This window comes from Lissotriton helveticus, chromosome 6, assembly GCF_964261635.1.
Source record: "Lissotriton helveticus chromosome 6, aLisHel1.1, whole genome shotgun sequence".
Taxonomy (NCBI): domain Eukaryota; kingdom Metazoa; phylum Chordata; class Amphibia; order Caudata; family Salamandridae; genus Lissotriton; species Lissotriton helveticus.
In genome coordinates this window covers 1,854,473,941-1,854,491,265 of record NC_136067.1, presented here as the reverse complement: position 1 = coordinate 1,854,491,265, position 17,325 = coordinate 1,854,473,941, and positions in this window count along the sequence as shown.

Here is a 17,325-nt window from a genome sequence, read left to right as displayed (position 1 = left end):
AACAGTCACTGCTCACTCAGGAGTGGGCAAACCATTCCTCCCCTGCCCTGCTCTATAATCTTAGCAGACCCCTCACCCGCCCGCTGGCAAAAAACCCCCAGAAAATGATAATGACTAAAAGTTATTACCATTTTATGTTTTTGCTTCTCGCACTGGGAGAAAGCAGTGGGCGTCGCTCCTCTGCCATAGCAGAGGAGCCGTCACTGTATACACTGCATATTTTAGCAAAGCCGTTCTAGTCAGCACAGCTTCATTTTGAAATCGGCACATTGAAGTGAGGATTTCAGAAAGTTAGTGCTTTGGTGAAACATGAGTTCCAAGGCAACAATGGCGGGCCTCCTATGCCGCACCTCGTGCCAGTTCCTATAAGTACAATCGCTGTGCAGACTACCCCTACGCCAGCCGTTGAATGGCGTCACTGTGCTCCAGATCAAGGAATCATGTAACAAATTGGGGGTGCGTAGCATCAAGAAGCCACTGGACCAATGTAGGTAGAAAGATAACTTCTTTATTCACAAAATGTTTTTCATAAAAATCATTGGGTTTTTAGACAATCCAGCCAACACGTTTCATTCCTATATAGGGAACTTCCTCAGGACAAACAAAATGGCCCATATAAGAGTACACTGTAAAACGTGTATCAGCAGCAGTAGGTAGAGCTTGATGCTGTTAGGATCGCTGACCCTTCCAAAAGACCAATAAGCTCCTGTATGGATTTGCATAGAGCAGGAGCAACTTACCCTAAATATCTAGGAAGAGATGGTCTAATGTTGGTGATATGTCCTCGCCAGACTAGACATTTTACAGTGTACTCTTATACTGGACACTTTGTTTCCCCTGAGGAAGTTATCTATAGGGGCATGAAACATGTTGGCTGGATTGTCTAAAAACCCAATGATTTTTATGAAAAACATTTCGTGAATAAGAAGTTATCTTTCTACCTACATTGGTCCAGTGGACTTCTTGAAGCTGAGCACCTCCAATTTGTTACATGCTTTGGTGAAACATATCTATCCTTCCCCAATACCTTCTCACACTTTTCTCATGAGAAGAGCCTGACACCTGCTCACCAGTGCCTGTCTGTAGTTTTCTGTATATTGCCTGTTCCTGCTTCCATTCACTTGCATTGAGAAAAAGTGAATAAATGGAGCACCAAAATATATGGATTTTAGCACTACATTCTCCAACTGATCAAATGTGAAGCTTTACTCCATTATTTAGGCAGTTATCTTGCTTACTTGCTATTTTACATTAAACACATGTTAGAATATTAAATGTAACCCTAACTATATATTTTCTTTTACAGTTCGTACTAAGAGTCAGAGCCTAGGGTACATACTACCAGGATGGAGAATGTTAAATATCGAGTTACGAAAATATCGTAGGAAGAATATTGCCTAGGAAATATTGTGAGGTTAAGTGTAAAAAGCTATGTGTGGATTTACTATGCTTAATTCCTCATATATTCACCTTGATGTCAATTATATATCTTCAAGGTCATAGATTGCGATATAAGAATATGAACTCCTTTGCTTGCAGTAGGATGGGGACACTGACAGTTGTGTTGGCACTCTCCATTAACATAGATCAGGTTCTTTATTGATGAGTAACAAGTAAGCAAAGAGACAGTAATCAAATATGACCACACTTAACTACAGCAATTCTAAAACTATTAATTGTAGATTGCTGCCTGCCATTGTTGGACATTGGGATATTATACCATCTGCCATTACACCAGAAGATTCGTCTTGATGATTTGTCGAAATGTGTTTTTGGACCCTCTCCTTGGGGGCCTCTAAAGTTCTTCTTGCCCTGATGATGACCCTCAAGTCTGAACACTTTTGACCATTTACAACCAGGAATCATATCCCTAGCTCATAACTTTTGGAACACATCCAATGACATTCCTCAGACTAATGATCTTGTGTTGTCTTATTGTATCAATATACATTCTATGCTTCGGTTTCACTTTTTCCACATCATGAGCACAATAAGCAGTTAACACATATATTTCCTTTCAAGCACCTATTTAAAAATTAAACGTATTCATTGTTTTTTAATTGAACTCGACTGTTTTCAAGTGTTAAAGCAAATACTAAATTGAATGCCATGGAGGGAAGCTGTTACCCCTACACTGATTATTGATGAACATCGAAGACATTACTTTGAAATACTGTTCCAGTGAATCATTGTGTGGCAGCATGAGTGGGACAATGTCTCCAATGTGGAATGTACATGAGTGGGACAATGGCTACAATGTGGAATGTACATGAGTGGGACAATGGCTCCAATGTGGAATGTTTATGAGTGGGACAATGGCTACAATGTGGAATGTGCATGAGTTGGACAATGGCTACAATGCGGAACGTACATGAGTGTGACAAGGACTACAATGTGGAATGTACATGAGTGGGACAATGGCTACAATGTGGAATGCACATGAGTGGGACAATGGCTCCAATGTGGAATGTACACGAGTGGGACAATGTCTACAATATGGAATGTACATGAGTGGGACAATGGTTCCAAAGTGGAACGTACACGAGTGGGACAATGTCTACAGTATGGAATGTACATGAGTTGGAAAATGGTTCCAAAGTGGAACGTACATGAGTGGGACAATGGCTCCAATGTGGAATGTACATGAGTGGGACAGTGGCTCCAATGTGGAATGTACATGAGTGGGACAATGGCTACAATGTGGAATGTACATGAGTGAGACAATGGCTCCAATGTGGAATGTACATGAGTGGGACAATGTCTCCAATGTGGAATGTACATGAGTGGGACAATGGCTCCAATGTGGAATGTATATGAGTGTGACAATGGCTCCAAAGTGGAATGTACATGAGCGGGACAAGGGCTACAATGTGGAATGTACATGAGTGGGACAATGGCTACAATGTGGAATGCACATGAGTGGGACAATGGCTCCAATGTGGAATGTACACGAGTGGGACAATGTCTACAATATGAAATGTACATGAGTGGGACAATGGTTCAAAAGTGGAACGTACACAAGTGGGACAATGTCTACAGTATGGAATGTACATGAGTTGGACAATGGTTCCAAAGTGGAACTACATGAGTGGGACAATGGCTACAGTGTGGAATGTACATGAGTGGGAAAGTGGCTCCAATGTGGAATGTACATGAGTGGGACAATGTCTCCAATGTGGAATGTACATGAGTCGGACAATGGCTCAAATGTGGAATGTACATGAGTGTGACAATGGCTCCAAAGTAGAATGTACATGAGTGGGACAAGGGCTACAATGTGGAATGTACATGAGTGGGACAATGGCTACAATGTGGAATGCACATGAGTGGGACAATGGCTCCAATGTGGAATGTACACGAGTGGGACAATGTCTACAATATGAAATGTACATGAGTGGAACAATGGTTCCAAAGTGGAACATACATGAGTGGGACAATGGCTACAATCTGGAATGTACATGAGTGGGACAGTGGCTCCAATGTGGAATGTACATGAGTGGGACAATGGCTACAATGTGGAATGTACATGAGTGGGACAATGTCTCCAATGTGGAATGTACACGAGTGGGACAATGGTAACAACGTGGAATGTGCACGAGTGGAACAATGGCTCCAATGTGGAATGTACATGAGTGGGACAAAGGCTACAATGTGGAATGCACACGAGTGGGACAATGGCTACAATGTGGAATGCACATGAGTGGGACAATGTCTCCAATGTGGAATTTACATGCGTGGGACAATGGCTCCAAAGTGGAATGTACATGAGCGGGACAAGGGCTACAATGTGGAATGTACATGAGTGGGACAATGGCTACAATGTGGAATGCACATGAGTGGGAAATTGGCTCCAATGTGGAATGTACACGAGTGGGACAATGTCTCCAATGTGGAATGTACACGAGTGGAACAATGGTTCCAAAGTGGAATGCACATGAGTGGGACAATGGCTCCAATGTGGAATGTACACGAGTGGGACAATGTCTACAATATGGAATGTACATGAGTGGGACAATGGTTCAAAAGTGGAACGTACACGAGTGGGACAATGTCTACAGTATGGAATGTACATGAGTTGGACAATGGTTCCAAAGTGGAACTACATGAGTGGGACAATGGCTACAGTGTGGAATGTACATGAGTGGGAAAGTGGCTCCAATGTGGAATGTACATGAGTGGGACAATGTCTCCAATGTGGAATGTACATGAGTCGGACAATGGCTCAAATGTGGAATGTACATGAGTGTGACAATGGCTCCAAAGTAGAATGTACATGAGTGGGACAAGGGCTACAATGTGGAATGTACATGAGTGGGACAATGGCTACAATGTGGAATGCACATGAGTGGGACAATGGCTCCAATGTGGAATGTACACGAGTGGGACAATGTCTACAATATGAAATGTACATGAGTGGAACAATGGTTCCAAAGTGGAACATACATGAGTGGGACAATGGCTACAATCTGGAATGTACATGAGTGGGACAGTGGCTCCAATGTGGAATGTACATGAGTGGGACAATGGCTACAATGTGGAATGTACATGAGTGGGACAATGTCTCCAATGTGGAATGTACACGAGTGGGACAATGGTAACAACGTGGAATGTGCACGAGTGGAACAATGGCTCCAATGTGGAATGTACATGAGTGGGACAAAGGCTACAATGTGGAATGCACACGAGTGGGACAATGGCTACAATGTGGAATGCACATGAGTGGGACAATGTCTCCAATGTGGAATTTACATGCGTGGGACAATGGCTCCAATGTGGAATGTACATGAGTGGGACAATGGCTACAATGTGGAATGTACATGAGTGGGACAATGGCTACAATGTGGAACGTGCATGAGTGGGACAATGGCTCCAAAGTGGAATGTACATGAGTGGGACAAGGGCTACAATGTAGAATGTACATGAGTGGGACAATGGCTACAATGTGGAATGTACATGAGTGGGACAATGTGGAATGTACATGAGTGGGACAATGGCTACAATGTGGAATGCACATGAGTGGGACAATGGCTACAATGTGGAATGTACTTGCAGTGAGAATGCTGGGTGTGGGGCCGGTTGGAGGAGAAACGAGGATTGATGCCAGGCGCCATATTCACTCTGTCCCAATATCAAGAATCAACTTGCTGGAAGATCATACCTGAGTGGATCCTTATTTCACATTGTTCTTCTGATATACCTTATTTTGTAGAAAGATTTTTTCCTCGATATTCTGACATACAACTACATGGGGTATATCAGTTTCCACATATTCACTTCCTCTATCAAAATCACACAAACATAGCATCATCCTCAACATTATGGTACTCTTTTGATATTGTCTTAAAAAATGTACAAGAGACATCCTAAGACCTGAAGCAAGCACACAGTGGCGCCTACTATGCTATGGGGGAGGCGCGTCACCCTACTGCATTTGTGCAGTGCACAGTAAAGGAAATATAAAATGATAATAACTTCCTGGTCCTGGATCTCCAGCAATCTGAACAGCAACAAACAGGGTAATCCTCTAACACTTCCTTTTTAACAAACAATTAACAGTTATCTCTGGGAACATCGCTGGGAAAAGCAAAGAAAAGTTAGGCCATATTCTTGAAAAATCTCCATCGATTCTTTTATTACAAGAAACCTTCACTCAAAAAAATTACTTTGTGTTTGACATTGCAGCTGAGGCCACAAAAAGGGGCCATGCAATAGGAGGCCTTGCAATTCTACTAAAAGAAGAAAACTACTGGGATCTCCAAAATGTTCAGTGTATTAAGGTGAACATTTAAACAAAAGTTTGAACATCATCCAGGATTTGCAATTTTTAATGTTTTTATACCACCGGGACTCCGTTCCGACTCTGTTAGCAAAAATATTTGAGATGATTGAAACAACAACTGCCCAAAAAGGGTACCCACCAGCAATATTTGCTGGAGACTTCAATGGGAAAATCTCTAACACATTACTGGATAAAGAGGGAAATTGCAAAAAAGAGGAAGCCTCTTTTAAAAAACAAAAAATTAACTAGGGGGGGTCAGAGGGAAATTTACCGACCCAAATGCTACGTCCCTCAAGACTACTAAAAACCAACTAACAAGTAGCATTAAGTCAAGAAGCCCTCTAAGTGAGGGTCGAGTGGATGTGTGTGCTGATGGCAAAATCAGTCATGGGGCACCTTCAAGTTTGTTACTGTGTTCCCATCAGAGTTCCATCCTGTACCGCCCTACATCATTTGGGAATACCACCATTCGTACACAAGGAGAGACCCAATGTATGATTTGGCGCAGCATTAGCCTGGTGGAGATCAATAACCCAATGGACTCTATACAGCAGGTAGGAATCAGGATGTAACTGATAAGCAGTGCTAAATAGTGTAGAAAATAAAGAATTTTTCAAAAAGTGGTGGTTTAAAAAAGGGGTAGAAGAAGGAAAATAAGTTTATTAGACACCTTCTGCTCCCACTATCTAAAAACAGTGCAAAAGGTAGTGTAAACAAATAGCTACCTAGACAGTTTACATGGTCATGGTCGACATGTTTCTGCAGCTTTACCTGTGCCCCGGGGTCACTTACTGCTTCGTCAGGACCTATGATGCTACTGCTTAATTAGTGCATAACAAATAAGGAAACTCAAAAGAATTAGATATCACCTTCGATTCTCCTGATGAGAGGACCGTTGGATTTCCCAAAACAGCACACACATAGAAGAAAAAGAGAACACGCCTATTAGCAAGTATCTCTGGCGAGGCTGGAATTTTACACAGTGTCTCGATATAAATGGTGATTTATCCATTACGTTCAACACTTATCTCGTACTTTCAAAAAGTCACAAAAGAGCAAAATTACCACTCGTGTAAAAACACTCACCCGTTATTAAGGAGAATGTTGCCCCACCTCACCCGGCACTAGCTCAGGTACTACGGAGCCCCGCTCTGTGTAAACAGCAAAACAAACACACAAAATGTACCGGTCAAAGGAAGTCTAGTCTGGCCGAGACAAGCCACTCGACATAACATGGTTCTTGAAAATGCTCGTTTGTATCTCACAACTCACCTATCCGTCGGTACTCCAGACGTCCAACTGGGCTGTCTGTGGGAGGTACCGACGGAGTGAGTAAGCACGCTTTTATAAGTATTGGTCTACATACCGAGAAAGAGACGCCGCGCTCCCACCTGGAATCGTCGTGCGTCGACTTCCGGGTATTCGGGGGTGTCTCCCAATCGGTCGGCGCGGCGCGATGACGCCTCTGCGTCGCGCACGGACCTCTGGGTGATGTAGTTCTCGTGAGGCCCGTTTTTGCTCGTATTCACGAACAGTTTACTCCGAATTCTTATGTTCAGGAGTCTTATGTTCTTGTAACCAGCTAGCGGCAGCACGCAACGTATTGTGGTGCCTTACTACAAAATAGGTTCATAAAATTTTTTTATTATAAAAATCTTTTCTAAGCCTCTTGGGACAAGCTAGGATGTGGCGCCAAATTTATCTTACACCAGACGCCCCAATCTATTATTAGGTAAATATTGGTGGCATATTAGTATATAAAGAGGCGAGGAGTGACATTGCAAGATCTTACATCAGATGTCAATACGTAATCTCACCACTCATGCGTTATGTCCTCTGAATGGTGTGAGGCGTGCTGGACCCTGCTCTTAGTCACCTATCAATTTAAAACGTATGGAGATGATCAACACTGTATGCCGTTTCACCTTATTAGTGGGAATCATGGGCAATCTAGTCTTGCTCAAGACGTGCCTCTGGAGAGAGTGCAATCTTTTTGTGTCGTTCATTATTTTGTCTCAAGCTGGAACTCAAGGAACACCTCTCGACAAGACTGTATGCGATGTCGGTCTGAAATCATGCCACTTCGGCATTATGTCATCGTGTTAGTGTGGTTTCATATCATACACTGCAAGATAAATCACATGGTATTTATGACAATGGGAGATGGTTCGTTGCTATTATCACAGAGGTAATTTGCTATGGGCAAACAACTCATCAATGTCGCAACATTGTATGTAAGGTGCATCCCGCTTCAGAGTGACATCCAAGGAATATCTTCGTTCAATCCTTGCTTGTCTGTCCCCAATTTGTGTACCCATCTCTGTTCACGCCGGAACAAAAAACTTTTGATGTCAGTGATATGAGTTGGTATCAATGGTTGCTCTAGCACAGTCCAATACAGATCGGACGGAGTGTGTTTAGTTAATACAAAATGGTTCGTCAGTCTGGTTGACTGTCTCGAGCACCGGATGGAGCTTTTATGTTCAGAAATGCGTGTCTTAATTTTACGGGTTGTCATGCCCACATATCTCTTATTGCATGGGCAGCTGATTAAATACACCAAGTTGGAGCTATTACAATTAGTAAATCTCCGCTGCTCCCACGGTCTACCAGTCCCTATGTCAATAGTCTGTGATCTGGTGGTATTGGGACAAGCTGCGCAGTTCCCGCAGGGATGGTGTCCTGTTGCCGGAGGCATGTCCCACAGTGTGCCCAGTGCTCGTGGTAATTCCCCTTTGGGACGAGTATGGACTAGTTTGTCCTTTAAATTCTGCCCTCTTTTAAAGGCGAACAGAGGAGCTGAGATGGTATCGCCTCCAGTATTGAGAATACTCCAACGTTTCTTTATTATTCTCTGGATTTCATTCGACTGTGTGGTAAACGTACTCACACATGTCATCCGATCTTGACGAGATTTAGGTGGCAGAATCTCCAATAACCCTTCCCGGTTATTGTTGGAAGCTCTCTTTTTCGATCTCCGGACTAGGCATTTAGGATAATGCTTTTGTACGAGATCTCTTTCTAGGCATTCGGCATGGTGTTCGAAACGGTCTTTGGTAGAGCAGTTTCTTTGAATGCGCAGGAATTGCCCGTAGGGCAAATTGTCCCGGAGAGATTTGGGATGACAGCTGTTATAGTCAAGTAGAGAATTTCGTGACATCGGTTTACGATATAATTCCGAGGCCAACCCGGTCGGTGTAGGTATAATCAGAATATCAAGAAATGCTAACTTAGATCTACTTTGCTCCATGGTGAAGCGTAGAAAGCGATTTCTCTCATTCAGCCATTCATGGAACATTGTTAGTTCTTCTTCACTCCCTCTCCAGATCACCAAGATATCGTCGATATAACGCTTCCACAGACGCACCTTGTCTGTGAAAGGATTGGGGTCGGAGAAAATATGGTCTGATTCAAATTTATGAACATACAGATTCGCTAGCGATGGAGCAAAAATGCTGCCCATGCTCGTCCCACTAACTTGGAGATAGAGCGAGTCTTCGAATTGGAAGAAATTTTCCGTCATGGCTATATTCGCCAGAGTCATTATTAGCCTAACTGGAGTGATGGAATCCAGATCCCTCTCTGTACGGAGTGCTTCAACTACTTCTAATGTCTCTCTCTGTGGGATTGAGGTATACAAACTCTCCACATCAAATGATACTAGGATGTCGGTTTTACGATCGAATTCGATCTCTCGCAACAATCTTAGAACATCCTTAGTATCTTTGAGATAAGTAGGCATTTCACTCACCATGGGCTTTAAAAATACATCAACAAACGTTGATAAGGGCTCTAAAAGAGAGCCGATCCCTGAGATAATAGGGCGACCTGGAGGAGGACGCTGGGGTTTGTGTATTTTAGGTAGGTGATAGAAGTAGGGAATTCTGGGGTTTGCAGTACATAGGAACTGCCCTTCTTTTGCTGTTATCCAGCCCTCACTGAGGGCTTCCTCCACAATCTGAGCAATCTGTCTGGTCAGTCTTTCAGTGGGGTCTGAGGTTAGCTTCTGATATGCCCTGGTGTCATCTAGTTGACGAAGACACTCTAACCTGTAGGCATCAGAGTCGAGTAATACAGTGGCCCCACCCTTATCGGCCGGTTTAATGACCAAAGATGGATTATTGGCTAAATTCGTGACTGCATCTTGTTCTCTTCGTGAGAAGTTCTGGAAAGGTCTGTGTTCTTTTTGAAAAAGTTCTTTCAGATCTTGGTCTACAGCTTCTTCAAAAGTGATAACTTTGGCTGGAATCCCCATTGTAGTGGGATTAAACGTTGAGGGTTTTTTTAAACCGGTGTTATCGACTCTCATGGTGGTTTGGCTTGGAGCCTGTTTATGCGCAAAAAGGTAATGGGGTCTAATTTTGCGATAGAACTTGCCCATTTCAATTTGGGTAATAAAGGGATCACTTTTACTCGTGGAGACAAAGCCCAAACCTTTGTTTAGAACTTTCTCTTCCATCTCTGTGAGTTGATGCGAGCTGAGATTTATTACGATGTTTGACCGCTCGACGTCCCTGCTTGGTCCTGCCCTATTACCTTCCCACTCCTCAGTCCCATTGCCTGGGGGGGTGGTATGTTCCAGCGCACTTGGCCCTGTTGCGTGGTCCGTTGACGTCCTCGCCCTCTCCGGCCAGACCCTAAAAAAGGCTGCTGACCATAAGTTTGAAAGGATTGATGTGGATCATATACTCCCATCATCGGAGGGTAAGCAGGTGGTCCCCATGGTGAGGGTTGCCACCAGGGGGGTGGTGGTGGTCCAAACTGTTGACCATAGCCTCTCCAATTCCCCCATGTTGTTACCTCTCCCTCTCTGTTTCATTGAGGGGTCTCCTTGTTTAGGGGTATCTGAATCGCTCGAGCTGTTGTCCGAGCCAGAGGAGCCATAATTAGAACTTGCTTTTTGGTTGTTTTTATTGTATGTAGGGGGAGAGTAATCATCACTTGTATACGGGTAGATCTTGCTAGTGCTAAAATTCGCTAGATCTTTTTTGAATTTCTCTAACTTCGTGAACAGAATTGAGTCCCGGAAGTCCTTGCTAGTCTTGTTCCCTTCTTCCTGTTTTTTCGAGAAAACTTTGCTAGATGATAACGTAGCTCTAATTTGCCCTTCTAGGGTCTGGATCTCTACCAGAATATTGTCCGCTGTTTTTTTGGCTGTCTTGATAATCAGGACGAGCCAATCGCGTGTGCATCTCCACGCTATGAGATACCAGTCCCTCAAGAAATCTTTGTCGTCCAAAAATAGGCGAGGTGCATTGTTAACTATCAGACCACTAGGTGCGCAATTGCCCCGTAGATACTCTGCCATTATGGTGCCGTGCACACATACCCTAGCTTGGTTCTTTTTAAGCACGAGAACTTTGGTCCAACCTTCGTCAGTATTGGCTTGGGCGGCTGGTACCATATCCACAATACTGGGATTCTCTAATAAAATGCTCTGTATTTCATCTTCATCAAAGGCTAAGCCTAGATTCATAGCCATTCTCCTAGAAAATCACGGTGTCTCAAAGCCTGATTCCTCGATCAAACATGTACCTCAACTTCAACTAGATCTATCTGCGTGTGTGTATGAGTAGTGAGTAATCATGAACTAACATGTACGCACTATCTAAAAGAGAAGAACTGACCCGCAGCCATGCAGCTGCTCAAACTACAAAATTAACTAGGGGGGGTCAGAGGGAAATTTACCGACCCAAATGCTACGTCCCTCAAGACTACTAAAAACCAACTAACAAGTAGCATTAAGTCAAGAAGCCCTCTAAGTGAGGGTCGAGTGGATGTGTGTGCTGATGGCAAAATCAATCATGGGGCACCTTCAAGTTTGTTACTGTGTTCCCATCAGAGTTCCATCCTGTACCGCCCTACATCATTTGGGAATACCACCATTCGTACACAAGGAGAGACCCAATGTATGATTTGGCGCAGCGTTAGCCTGGTGGAGATCAATAACCCAATGGACTCTATACAGCAGGTAGGAATCAGGATGTAACTGATAAGCAGTGCTAAATAGTGTAGAAAATAAAGAATTTTTCAAAAAGTGGTGGTTTAAAAAAGGGGTAGAAGAAGGAAAATAAGTTTATTAGACACCTTCTGCTCCCACTATCTAAAAACAGTGCAAAAGGTAGTGTAAACAAATAGCTACCTAGACAGTTTACATGGTCATGGTCGACATGTTTCTGCAGCTTTACCTGTGCCCCGAGGTCACTTACTGCTTCGTCAGGACCTATGATGCTACTGCTTAATTAGTGCATAACAAATAAGGAAACTCAAAAGAATTAGATATCACCTTCGATTCTCCTGATGAGAGGACCGTTGGATTTCCCAAAACAGCACACACATAGAAGAAAAAGAGAACACGCCTATTAGCAAGTATCTCTGGCGAGGCTGGAATTTTACACAGTGTCTCGATATAAATGGTGATTTATCCATTACGTTCAACACTTATCTCGTACTTTCAAAAAGTCACAAAAGAGCAAAATTACCACTCGTGTAAAAACACTCACCCGTTATTAAGGAGAATGTTGCCCCACCTCACCCGGCACTAGCTCAGGTACTACGGAGCCCCGCTCTGTGTAAACAGCAAAACAAACACACAAAATGTACCGGTCAAAGGAAGTCTAGTCTGGCCGAGACAAGCCCCTCGACATAACATGGTTCTTGAAAATGCTCGTTTGTATCTCACAACTCACCTATCCGTCGGTACTCCAGACGTCCAACTGGGCTGTCTGTGGGAGGTACCGACGGAGTGAGTAAGCACGCTTTTATAAGTATTGGTCTACATACCGAGAAAGAGACGCCGCGCTCCCACCTGGAATCGTCGTGCGTCGACTTCCGGGTATTCGGGGGTGTCTCCCAATCGGTCGGCGCGGCGCGATGACGCCTCTGCGTCGCGCACGGACCTCTGGGTGATGTAGTTCTCGTGAGGCCCGTTTTTGCTCGTATTCACGAACAGTTTACTCCGAATTCTTATGTTCAGGAGTCTAATGTTCTTGTAACCAGCTAGCGGCAGCACGCAACGTATTGTGGTGCCTTACTACAAAATAGGTTCATAAAATTTTTTTATTATAAAAATCTTTTCTAAGCCTCTTGGGACAAGCTAGGATGTGGCGCCAAATTTATCTTACACCAGACGCCCCAATCTATTATTAGGTAAATATTGGTGGCATATTAGTATATAAAGAGGCGAGGAGTGACATTGCAAGATCTTACATCAGATGTCAATACGTAATCTCACCACTCATGCGTTATGTCCTCTGAATGGTGTGAGGCGTGCTGGACCCTGCTCTTAGTCACCTATCAATTTAAAACGTATGGAGATGATCAACACTGTATGCCGTGTCACCTTATTAGTGGGAATCATGGGCAATCTAGTCTTGCTCAAGACGTGCCTCTGGAGAGAGTGCAATCTTTTTGTGTCGTTCATTATTTTGTCTCAAGCTGGTACTCAAGGAACACCTCTCGACAAGACTGTATGCGATGTCGGTCTGAAATCATGCCACTTCGGCATTATGTCATCGTGTTAGTGTGGTTTCATATCATACACTGCAAGATAAATCACATGGTATTTATGACAATGGGAGATGGTTCGTTGCTATTAAGCTATTAAGCTGATTAAGCTGCCCATGCAATAAGAGATATGTGGGCATGACAACCCGTAAAATTAAGACACGCATTTCTGAACATAAAAGCTCCATCCGGTGCTCGAGACAGTCAACCAGCCTGACGAACCATTTTGTATTAACTAAACACACTCCGTCCGATCTGTATTGGACTGTGCTAGAGCAACCATTGATACCAACTCATATCACTGACATCAAAAGTTTTTTGTTCCGGCGTGAACAGAGATGGGTACACAAATTGGGGACAGACAAGCAAGGATTGAACGAAGATATTCCTTGGATGTCACTCTGAAGCGGGATGCACCTTACATACAATGTTGCGACATTGATGAGTTGTTTGCCCATAGCAAATTACCTCTGTGATAATAGCAACGAACCATCTCCCATTGTCATAAATACCATGTGATTTATCTTGCAGTGTATGATATGAAACCACACTAACACGATGACATAATGCCGAAGTGGCATGATTTCAGACCGACATCGCATACAGTCTTGTCGAGAGGTGTTCCTTGAGTACCAGCTTGAGACAAAATAATGAACGACACAAAAAGATTGCACTCTCTCCAGAGGCACGTCTTGAGCAAGACTAGATTGCCCATGATTCCCACTAATAAGGTGACACGGCATACAGTGTTGATCATCTCCATACGTTTTAAATTGATAGGTGACTAAGAGCAGGGTCCAGCACGCCTCACACCATTCAGAGGACATAACGCATGAGTGGTGAGATTACGTATTGACATCTGATGTAAGATCTTGCAATGTCACTCCTCGCCTCTTTATATACTAATATGCCACCAATATTTACCTAATAATAGATTGGGGCGTCTGGTGTAAGATAAATTTGGCGCCACATCCTAGCTTGTCCCAAGAGGCTTAGAAAAGATTTTTATAATAAAAAAATTTTATGAACCTATTTTGTAGTAAGGCACCACAATACGTTGCGTGCTGCCGCTAGCTGGTTACAAGAACATTAGACTCCTGAACATAAGAATTCGGAGTAAACTGTTCGTGAATACGAGCAAAAACGGGCCTCACGAGAACTACATCACCCAGAGGTCCGTGCGCGACGCAGAGGCGTCATCGCGCCGCGCCGACCGATTGGGAGACACCCCCGAATACCCGGAAGTCGACGCACGACGATTCCAGGTGGGAGCGCGGCGTCTCTTTCTCGGTATGTAGACCAATACTTATAAAAGCGTGCTTACTCACTCCGTCGGTACCTCCCACAGACAGCCCAGTTGGACGTCTGGAGTACCGACGGATAGGTGAGTTGTGAGATACAAACGAGCATTTTCAAGAACCATGTTATGTCGAGGGGCTTGTCTCGGCCAGACTAGACTTCCTTTGACCGGTACATTTTGTGTGTTTGTTTTGCTGTTTACACAGAGCGGGGCTCCGTAGTACCTGAGCTAGTGCCGGGTGAGGTGGGGCAACATTCTCCTTAATAACGGGTGAGTGTTTTTACACGAGTGGTAATTTTGCTCTTTTGTGACTTTTTGAAAGTACGAGATAAGTGTTGAACGTAATGGATAAATCACCATTTATATCGAGACACTGTGTAAAATTCCAGCCTCGCCAGAGATACTTGCTAATAGGCGTGTTCTCTTTTTCTTCTATGTGTGTGCTGTTTTGGGAAATCCAACGGTCCTCTCATCAGGAGAATCGAAGGTGATATCTAATTCTTTTGAGTTTCCTTATTTGTTATGCACTAATTAAGCAGTAGCATCATAGGTCCTGACGAAGCAGTAAGTGACCTCGGGGCACAGGTAAAGCTGCAGAAACATGTCGACCATGACCATGTAAACTGTCTAGGTAGCTATTTGTTTACACTACCTTTTGCACTGTTTTTAGATAGTGGGAGCAGAAGGTGTCTAATAAACTTATTTTCCTTCTTCTACCCCTTTTTTAAACCACCACTTTTTGAAAAATTCTTTATTTTCTACACTATTTAGCACTGCTTATCAGTTACATCCTGATTCCTACCTGCTGTATAGAGTCCATTGGGTTATTGATCTCCACCAGGCTAACGCTGCGCCAAATCATACATTGGGTCTCTCCTTGTGTACGAATGGTGGTATTCCCAAATGATGTAGGGCGGTACAGGATGGAACTCTGATGGGAACACAGTAACAAACTTGAAGGTGCCCCATGATTGATTTTGCCATCAGCACACACATCCACTCGACCCTCACTTAGAGGGCTTCTTGACTTAATGCTACTTGTTAGTTGGTTTTTAGAAGCCTCTTTTATCCCAAAGCCATTATTTCCCACAAAGATAAAAGCTAATAAACGTGGGAAACTACTACTCTCTCATGTCAATGCAATGAACGGAGTAATTTTAAATGGTGGAGTAGAAGGGGCTATCCCGGCCACATACACTAGATCAGGCACGACTAGTTCATCTATCTTAAATTATGTGATCTGTAGCATTGACTTCTTTCAGAAAGTGCAATCACTAAATGTGCAGGGTATATACGAAAGTGATCACGCCTCTTTGTTTCTGGAAATAGAACTTTCACCCCAATGTACTACCCATGGCCATTAGGCTCTTTGAGCGGTCATGTCAATGTAGATCATAAAAACTGTAGGATCATCTGGAACTCTAAAGCAATAGAGAGAATGAGCATCGCAATCTCAGCTATACTCTTAAATCCACTTAACAAAGAAATAAACCCAATAATGAACTACGAAGATACAGTGTCCACAGTAGTCGCATCCCTTCAGGAATACTCTAACAGGCACGAAGAGAGAAGGAGCCTGCAAAAAGGAAAGAACAAGGACTATGAATCACCAAAATTAAATAGCCTGATTAGGTTGCAGTTTTTAAACTATTCAGGGATAAGACAGGAAGAAATCAAAAAGTTGAACAAATTACGTCAACGGAAAAAAGCGGAAAAAAACTGGACAAAAAAGATAAAAACTGGATAGACATTCAACTGGCAGTAAAAAGTAGAAACAGCAAAACATTTTGGAGCCTAGCTGCCAAACAAATGGGTATAAGGAAAACAACACAAGTACTTCCAGTGACAGCATTGGCCTGGGAAAAACACATCTCTACTCTGCATAAACCATTCACAGAAAGCGGAAAAATGGTACCAGCAGGCTCAAGGGAAGGGTCGGACAAATACTGATGCAATAGGTTCAACAACTAAACAAATAGCTTATTTTATAAAGGACGCAAGATCCATGGCAGCAATGGGACCGGATGAGATCCTGATTAAGGCCCTTCAATCAAATCCGGACGAGTGGAGCAAATTTTCATCCCCGCTATTTCTTTACTGTTCTTCAACAAGAGATATTCCAAAATCATGGCAGGGGAGTATTGTGGTTCCTATTGTGGTTCCTATTCTAAAATAAGGTTCCAGAACAGACCCAAAGAATTATTGGCAAATAGCCCTACTTGACGCAACGGGAAAGATCTTTGCAGCCTGTGTCTTGGATCACCTCAAAGATTGGGCCTTTTCCACTGGAGTAATTCCTATGTCCGAGGCAGGATTTCGCTCAAAACACTCAGTAATAGACAATATTGCAATTCTACAAATGATACTTGCCAAATATGTTGTGTCAAAATTAAAAATTGTATATTTTGTTTTATTGTTTTAACTACGGCTTTCGATAAGGTGTAGATAGGCCAACATTCTGGAAGAAATTGGTGAGGATGGGAATCCCTCAAGATCTACTTTTAATAATTAAATCTCTCAATACAGAAACATGGTGGAAAGTTCAAATGGGGGATCAAAGGGTTTAACTAGACCAATTCCCACATTACACAGTCTCAAACAAGGTTGTCTCCTCCCTCCCTTGCTATTCTCCCTGTACTTAAGCGACTTAACAGAGAGCACTTTATCCAAGTTGAAAATCTTCCACCGAAACTGGCATTGAGTGACATACACATTCTAATGTACGCGGATGACATCGTGA